Below are 9,946 nucleotides of genomic sequence, written 5' to 3'. Positions count from 1 at the left end.
GAAAAAAAAATAAAAAAAAAATAAAAGGCAGATTATAAGTACTCATGAAAATCGGTTTCCTGAAAAGTCAATTTCAGAACAATGAATTCCACACATCATTTTTCTGAAGATAAGGAAGGTGTGGGCATTAATCATGGTGATTAGTGCCCAGTCACGGGGGCTGCTTTGTTCTGACAAAAACAATGCAATTATGAAAATTGCTGTGAATTTTAGTAATGCATGATTTAACATTACAGCCCAAGCAGCATAAAAATGTATGAACCTTCCAATAATTTCAAGAAATTGAAATGAAATCCTTGGCAATAACTGGACATTTTGACACCAATGAAAATATTTTATGTAGTTATGTAAGTGATAAAAATAAATGTTTTATAAAAAAATCTCCAAAAGGAGTTCTAACTAGGAAAAACAATCATAATTAACAAGATTTCACATAGGGTGCAGGAGCCAAAGACAACATTTTAGGCCAGCCCAAAGTGACGTCATCTGGTCCTAAGTTCCTAAGATCTGACCATCTGCAGAGATCTTTAGAATCGATTTAAAGAAGTAATTTTCCAAGTATGGACACACTGAGAGTCTCTCACTTTTATGTGACTTTCTATTGTGCCGATGGAAGATAAATGCACACTTCATCTTTGTAGGCAGCTGTGCCCTCAACGCAGAAGCTAATATGTCACCACAGGTGCCATATGGAATAAAGAACATGGGTCTAGTGTTTCTAAATATATTAAGAAGCCCAGATTCTGCGGGGCTGGAGAGAAGGCTCAGGGTTAAGAGCACTGGCTGCTCTTCCAGAGGTCATGAGTTCAATTCCCAGCAACCACATGGTGGCTCACAACCATCTGTAATGAGATCTGGCACCCTCTTCTGGTATGTGGACATACATGGAGGCAGAATATTGTATACATAATAAATAAATAAATCTTTTTTTTTAAGAAAAAAAAAGCCCAGATTCAAGTTCTAAGATAGAATACAAGCAAAGCAACCAAATACTCAAGATGGGACTCTAAAATTATGCAGCAGACAAGAGTGCATCTTGACAACCCCAGAGGTTGACATGAGCAAAATTTGATGTATGAGAGGATAGAGGTCCACTACATATGGCAGCAGTCTTTTTTCATGATGTTGTTGCTTCCTTGCCCTGGGAGTTGTGAATAAAGGCACTATGTCATCTGTATGTACGTTTGGTGTGGGCATGTTCTTAATGCATGTAGGTAAATATAAGGAACATTTTTGCTGGGTCACAGTAAACATCAGTTGTTTAGGAAACTGCAGAACTGTGTTCCAAATGACTATGTCACTTTCCTCCTCACCAGCGATGGCTGCCATTGTTTCTATTGTCTTCATTATAAGTGTGTGATTGTATCTATGATGGTTTATCTTGCCTGTCAACTTGATGGAATCTGGGAGAAATTAAGAGATAACTGCTAAGCACACCTTTATAGGATTTTCTTGATCAAGTTATCTGAAATGGGAAGACTCACCCAAAATATGGGTAGAACCTTCTGGTAGCAGCCCAGATAGTAGGAGGTGTGATAAAAAGTTTTGTGTTTGCCCCATCACCCCTGGGTGTCATTAGCAAATCGTACCCTATTGCCACCGTTGTTCCTAAATCCCTTTACTGATATCAAACTCCAGCTCCCCAGGTTAGGACTGTTGAGGAATCCAGCTTCATGGACCAAGTCACTGCAGGGTTCTCAGTCTTTTGGGTGTGAAAAACACATTAGGCTAACCTGACTGTACTGGGTCAACCAATGTAGTGATGATTTTAGTATATATTCATTCTATCAGTGTTGGAGAAGGGCCCACTTGTTCATCCCCGCCACCCGGCTAGCTTAGCCCCAAAATAACCACACAGAAATTGTATTAATTAAAAGACTGCTTGGCCCAGTAGCTCTAACTTCTTATTGACTAACTCTTATATTAATTTAACCCATTTCTATTAATCTGTGTATCTCCACTTGGCAGTGGCTTACCAGGTAAAATTCCCAGCATCCGTCTCCGGCAGATCCATGGCGTCTCTCTCTTCCTCTTTCCTTCTTCCAGCATTCAGTTCTGTCTTCCCTGCCTACCTAAGTTCTACCCTATCAACAGGCCCAAAGCAGTTTCTTTATTAACCAATGAAAGCAACACAAAGACAGAAGGACCTCCTACACCATATCTGCTCTGTGCCTCTAGAGAACTGACAGTATCTTCTGGTTAATTTACAGGTTTAATGACACATGAGAGTGTCTTTCATATGTTTGTCATCTGTACCTTTCCCTTAATAAGCTATCTCTTTAGATCATTTGTACATTTTCCTTTTGGGGGCCGGTATTTTAGCAGTTTTTAATTTTTTTAATACATGAGATTATAATATAGTTACTTTTTTTTCCCATCCCTTTTCTCCCTCCAAACCCTCTCATGTACCTCTTCCCACTTACCTTCATTCATGGCTTCTTTCTTCATTGTTATTGCATACACATGTGTGTATATGTATGCATTCCTAAATATAACCTGTTTAGTCTGTATAATGCTGCCTGTGTGTATGTTCTCAGGGCTGACCATTTGGCACTGGACAATCAATTGGATATCCTTGGAAAGATCGTCTTTCCTACTTCTAATTTTCTTTAGTTCTCTTTAGTTCTTCATATATGGTAGAGGTTTCATGGGCTTTCTAAGTCTGTTTTCACACGTCCATTGGTGTGGTCCTAGCTCAACTCACACTTGGGCAGTTGTGTTGGTGAGACTCTATGGGTGTAGCTTCTGGGGTCACTAGGAGACACAATAAACTCCCTGATCCTCTAGCTGTTACAATCTTTCCAGGCCCTCTTCTGAAATGTTCCCTGAACACAGGTACAGGAGTGCTTTATAGCTATATCTTTAGGGATGGGCTCCACAACTCTGCATTCTGATTGGTTGTACTTTTCTGTAGTCATCTCTATCTGCTGCAAACAGAAGTTTCCTTGATGAGGTATGGTAAAGGCTACACTTAGCTGTGGGCATAAGGGCAAATGTTTATAGATTTGCACCTTTTTTAAATTATGTTGGTCTTTAGTATTGACTTCAACAGTTCTTTTGTACATTTTGACTAACAGTTCTCTATCAGACACGTCTTTGAAAGTTTCTTCTTCCAGTCTGTGTCACGGTGCTTTGAGGATTATGATCAACATTAAGGAGGTGTGGAGGTGACTTTACAGAGGCAAAAAATCACTCTGAAAGAATCTTATGATTAAAAATGTTGAGAACCAAACTTCAAGGTGCACAGAAAAAAATATTCTAGTTTTAATTCTTACATTATTTCAGTACTAACTTAAGCAGAGTTAACTGGAGTGCCTACAGCCCCCTTATATTAAGAGATGGAATTTTGTTAGGGTTGGTGCAACTCTTTGATATCATGAATAGAGCTGAATGCAACTTGTGATTTCTATTAAAATCCAGGTCAGGCTAAGGTGGGAGAAGAACAAGTTCTCACCCAAAAAAGGAAAGAGGTATTATGTCATGCAAAAACAGTCTTGGACCAAAGCCCTCCTTGGATTAGAAATAAACTTTATTATAGCTTGCTATTGGACTCTGATGCCTCTGAAAAACTTAATTCTGACTGTGAAGAGAAAGTGCAAGGATTAACCATAGTTAATGGATGACCGGTACATGATCTTAACACCATATCACCCAAAACCATGACCAGTGGTGGAACCAAATACCCTTACAATAATCAATTTTAAACCTCCTGGAAATATGGCGTGACTGCAACAAACCAGAAAATGCAGAAATCAACAGCATCGTGAAAGTCGTACTGCACTCATGGAAATCATTTCTAGTTAGTTTAAGCTAGAGAAATCCATTACAGGGTAGCCAAGGGGTAAGACAGCCAGCTTTGAGAGGTCCAAAGATCAGCTTTGGGGTGAGCTTCCAAGATTCCCTCCTGAGGGCACATTGCACAAGTGAGCTTCTGGCCGCGTCATGGTTCAGAGAACTGTGGAATGGAGAACCCACTGCTACAGTTGTTGCCTCCAGACACAGGCCATCCAAGACACACTATCATAGCCACAAAATGCAGGAGCTGTGCCTTGTCCACACACTGGAGCTGGAGATCCCATACAGCCCTTGCAGGAAAACCAGCTCTACTTGCCAGTAAAAACAGCAGAGTCAACAGAAGTCAGCCTGTATCTCAGTGTTCCGCTCATGTGACTGTAAAGAACTAGTGAGATCTAAATTACCTCTAAAACCAGAGCCTGGAGAAATATAAAATAATGCTTTTAAGGTCTCCAGACTCGGTAATTTCAGTAGGCATAAGGATATTAAAAAACACCAAATGATGTAAGAGCATCACACCCGCATGAGGAGGAGAGAAGCAGGCTGGGAATCTCAGAGCTAAGCTTGGACACAATTCCAGAACTCCAAATAGGGACCCTGTGGATATAGGAGCTGGAGAGAGTCCCAAAGCAACCAGAGCAGTCACCAGAGTGACTGATCTATTGGTATCAAATCAAAAAGAAGCCTGACCCTCAACTCCCAAACTAGAAAACTGAGGATAAGCACTGTGATCAAATAGGAAACTATACTCTGAAGAGCTTGCAAGGCAAGATAAGTGTCCATCTTTTAAAATAATAATAACTGTGCCTTATAAGGATGTACCTCAGTGCTACAGTACTTACCTAGCATTCACAAGGTCCCGCACTTGATCCCTAGCACCAAAAAAAAGGAAAAAAAACATAGCATGGGGATGTACCTGTAATCCTGGAGTCTAGCAGGTGAAGTCAGGAAAAACAGAAGTTCAAAGTTACCCTCAGCTACACAGCAAGCTTGAGGCCAACCTGGGTTATATGAGATCGTGTCTCAAAGAGAAGTAACAATAACAAAAAATAAGGGCTGGAAATATAGTTTGGTGTAGTAATAAGAGCGGTGGGGCTGCGTCCCCAGCACCCCAGCCACCTGGCTACCTTATGCCCCAAAATAACAACACACAAACTGTATTCATTTAAACACTGCTTGGCCCATTTCTATCTAGCCTCTTCTAGGCTAATTCTCATATCCCGATCAACCCATCTCTTACAATCTGTGTAGCATCAGTCTCACCAGGAAGATTGGGAAGATTCTAGCCTACGTCCATCCTGGGTCGGAGCTTCATCGCGTGTGTCTGCCCGGGAGCGGGACATGGCATCTCTGCTGCAGAGAGCAGAGCTGTCAGTCTGAGCTCACTTCCTCTTCCTCCCAGCATTCTGTTCTGTTTACTCCTCCCACCTATGTTTTAACCTATGAGGGCCAACCAAGCAGTTTCTTTATTGCTTAACCAATGAAATCAACAGATTGATATATGACACTCCCACATCAGTTTGGGGGTGAAGTGCATACATATCATGTCCAAAGATGGAGGTTCAATGCATAGCACCACAAACGAAGAAGAGGAGACGGAGGAGAAGAACTAGCAGTAGTAAAGCCGGTCATAGTGGCACGCACCTTTAATCCCAGGACCTGGGAGGCAGAGACAGGGATATCTATGAGTCAGAGTCCAGCACGGTCTACACAGTGAGTTCCAGGCCAGCCAAGGCTATAGAAAGATATCTTGTCTCACTACCCACCCCTCACACCAAAAAGAGCAAGAAAGCACAAGAGTACAGACTTGTCACAAAGGGAGAAATTCCCATGATGGACATATGAACATATGCTCAGCCTAAACAGTGGTCAGATCAATTTGGTCTAAAACAAATCTCTAACAACATTAAATTCCCATGATGGACATATGAACATATGCTCAGCCTAAACAGTGGTCAGATCAATTCAGTCTAGAACAAATCTCTAACAACATTAAATTCCCATGATGAACATATGAACATATGCTCAGCCTAAACAGTGGTCAGATCAATTCGGTCTAAAACAAATCTCTAACGACATTAAATCAAATAATAAATCTGCCACCAAGAGATGACAGAAGTATAAACAAGCTTGATTAATTTAGAGAGAAATGGGGCAATACCTAGAAAAAATGAAAATGTATGTAGACTAGCTGATCGCACACCAGGAATTGTGGGCACCAGAGCAGAAGAAAATGAAGGAAGTTTATACATGAGAATCATAGCAGACAAACCTGGGGAAAGTCAAGGTTTGTCAACAAGCATTTATCCATTCCAGATAGAAGTATTTCATACAGTAAAATGTTGTATGGTGGCCAAAAGTAGTGAATCAGCTTTACATAGATGAAAACCTAGGCCTTGCGGCTTCAGGTGTGCTCAACGGTTAAGAGCACTTCTTATTTTTCCAGGGAACCCGCATTCGGTTCCCAGCATCCACATGGGGCAGGTCTCAACCTTCTGAAGTTCCAGCTCCAGAGGACCTTCTGGCCTCCTCGTGCATCCATACACACATGGAATACACATACACACACACACACACACACACACACACACACACACAAAGAATTAAAAACATATAAGTTTTATAAATTTTGAGTGAAAAAGAAATTGAAAAGCAATATATGCAGGGTTGGAGATATAAGATCCAACACCCTCATACAGACATATATGCAGGCAAAACACCAATGCACATTTAAAATTATATATATAATATATATTTATCAAATGTTTTACTTATGAATACATGAATGCAAATGTATAAAAGAATGGGTTAAGTAATTGCACACCATATCCCTAAGATGTTTCCAAGAAATTCAGGTCAGGGATGGAAAAGATGGCTCAACAGTTAAAAACCACTTGCTTTTCCTGCATAAAAACCAAGTTCAACTCCCACTAATCAATGGGGCTGATACCTGCCTGTAATTTAAGTTCCAGAGAATCCAACATCTTTTTCTATCCTCCCTGGTCACTGCATATACAAGTGAACAGACACACAGGCAGATAAAACACTCATTAACATAAAATTAAAATAAATCTGTCTATTTTTAATTCAGGGTGTTGGAGAGATGTCTCTGTTGTAGTAAGAGTGGCGGGGCTACGTCCGTGGCACCCGGCTGCCCACACGGCTAGCTTTACCCGAAATAATTACATGGAAACTGTATTCTTTTAAACACCGCTTGGCCCATTAGTTCCAGCCTTTTCTCGGCTAACTCTCGCACCTGGACTAGCCCATTTCTAATAATCTGCTGTAGCCCACGAGCTGGCTTACCAGGAATGATCTTAACCTGCGTCTGCCTGGAGTGGGAGAATCATGGCGACTCCCTGACTCAGCTTCTTTCTCCCAGCATTCTTTTCTGTTTACTCCTCCCACCTATGTTTTAACCTATGAGGGCCAAGCAGTTTCTTTATTGCTTAACCAATGAAATCAACAGATTGATATATGACACTCCCACATCACTTCCGCTTTTTCTGTTTAAACAAAAAAAGGAAGGCTTTAACTTTAACATAGCAAAATTACATATAGCAAAACAGCTATCAAGCAAGAATTACAGTTACAATATTTTTATCTTTTATCATAACTAAGGAAAACTATAACTATCTATTCATTCTTCAATTCCATCAAAGACTCCAGAAGGATATAATACTACCCAAGTAAACAAGAAATAAGAAAACTCTAGAAATGACAGAGACATCTCGCTGCCTGGACAGTCACCCAAAGTTCTTTTGTACCGTTGGGGCATCCATCTTCAGTCTTCAGGCCCATAGTATCCAGCAGACATTTCGATGAAGCAGGAAATTTCAAAGACAGCTCAGTCACTTTCTGCTGTATCCTGAACAATGTCTCGCAGACTCTTTCATGAGTCATGAACCCCGAAAGACCATCTCACCTTTAGGCAAGTTCAGCAGTCCTCTCTCTGCGGGTTCTTTGTGTCCAGTTTATGCAACAGTCCAGGCAAGAGCAGTTTCTTGCCCAAATGGCTATCAAACTCCATAAGGATCCTCTTCGATGCCCATCTTCCCCTTGAAGTAGATTGGTGCCGCCAGGAGCAGACATGTCTCATTGTCATGAAAAGTCCTAAGTTATTAAAATATTTTAAATGCCATATTCTGCAGTCTTTGAAAGATATGAAGAATGTCTATCTAACTGAAATACATCTCTATATATCTAGAAAATCTAACTAACATGACTACAAGCTTGACTATTATTGATGATTATCCATTAACAACCTATATTTTCTAATTATACATTATACTTTTAAAATGAACTACACAATCACAATACCTTAATCAAGAGCAGAAATACATATACATATACATATAACAAAATTGACCTTAAAATCCACACAAATGCAGATTATTCATACCTATATCATTTCCCCCTTTAAATGTAAAAGAACATTTATAAACAATATTTTGGGAACATGGGCGCAGTTTTTTCTCTCCAAACTGCTTCCTGCTGAATGGGGGCGCTGTTAATCAGATCATTTAGGGTGTAACCTGTGTGCCAGGTTTATCTCAGTTGGCAGTTGAGTGAAGTCATTTTTTGAGGGTGTTCACAGGAACTTTTCGGGAGGTCGTGGTCTATCATACCATATCAGGATAGATGCAATCCAAAGGGTCTGGTCCTCTGTGAAAACAAAAGAAGACCCTCTCCAAAGCATCATATCCTTAGACCCAAATTTTGAAATCGTAATACCCTTATATCCATTCTGGTTTAGCTTGGTAGCCCATGTAATTAAATGTCTCTCTGTACTTAGCTCCTTTTACAGTCAAAAATTTTAAAAAAAAACACAATAATACAAAGAATCCAGACTCTCTGTGAATTTTCCATTTTTACGTGGCTTATTTTTCTTTATTTCTTTTAATCTACAACTATCTGTACTCTGTCTCTTTAAAGACTTTACCCTTTGTTTTTAACCATTAACTTTATTCTCTATATTCTTTTCTTCTCTCTCTCAAGCCTACGTACACTCATCCAACACTGTGGTCTTTTTTGTCTGAATCTGTTCTATTGTGAATCTGTAACATTTTTTTTACTATCCAGGAGCATTTCTTAAAATGTTAAGCAGTTCTTAAAAACAAGGGGAGCTGGTTTGGGGTGAGTTCTAGCAAATGTTCCAGAGAACGTCCAATATGTACCTACTAGAACTGCATAATCCAGAAGAAATCAGAGCTGGGTTACTGGCATTTCAGCCCTAACAGTCTTAAAAGAAAATTACACCACCATACTTGAAAAAACTTATGAGTGATGCGTTAGTTCGGGTTTCTATTGCTGTGAATAATAGATCAAAAAGCAAGCTGGGGAGGAAAGGGTTTATTTCCCTTTCACTTCCACATTGCTCTTCATTAAAGGAAGCCAGGGCAGAAACTCAAAAAGGGCAGGAGGCTGGAGGCAGGACCTGATGAAGGGGACATGGAGGGGAGCAGCTTACTTCCTTCCTTCCCAGGACTTGCTCAGTCTGCTTTCCTGTAGATCCCAGGACTACCAGCCCAGGGATGGCACCACCCTCCCCCATCAATCACTAACTGATAAAATGCCTTACAGCTGGATGTCCTGGATGCATTTCCTCAAGGGAGGCTCCTTCCTCTCTGATGACTCTAGCTTGTGTCGAGTAGACAGAAAACCAGTCAGTGCAAGTGACAATCGACTCAATATTAGGATGGCAATTTCTGTAATAAGTACATTAAAATATCAATAAATATAATTCAAAATATTCAATGTTTTTATTAATGTCTATCTATGTGTTTATGTGCATGTGGGCGCAGGTGCTGGCAGAGGACAGAAGATACTGAATGTCCCGGAGCTGGAGTTACAAGTGGTTGTGAGCCACCTGATGAGGGTACTGGGAACCAGACTCCGATCCTCTGGAAGAGCAAGCACCTCACACTCTGAATTGCGGAACTGCCTCTCCAGGCCCCACCATTGTTTTAAAGATTCATTATTATTTCATGCATGAGTGTTCTGCCTGCATGAATGTATAAACACAGTAGTTCTGCGCCACTGCCATCGAGGCAGGAAGCGCAGTCATCCTCTGGAACTGGAGTTTGAGGCAGTCGTGCACCAACGGTACAGAACTGGGGTGTAGGAAAACAAACTTGGGCCTTCTGCAAGT

This window comes from Microtus oregoni, unplaced genomic scaffold, assembly GCF_018167655.1.
Source record: "Microtus oregoni isolate MIOR12 unplaced genomic scaffold, Mior012 000030F_ref0000283, whole genome shotgun sequence".
In the NCBI taxonomy this organism is placed as follows: domain Eukaryota; kingdom Metazoa; phylum Chordata; class Mammalia; order Rodentia; family Cricetidae; genus Microtus; species Microtus oregoni.
The sequence above is the reverse complement of the archived record's forward strand: the minus strand, read 5'-3'. Positions refer to the sequence as shown.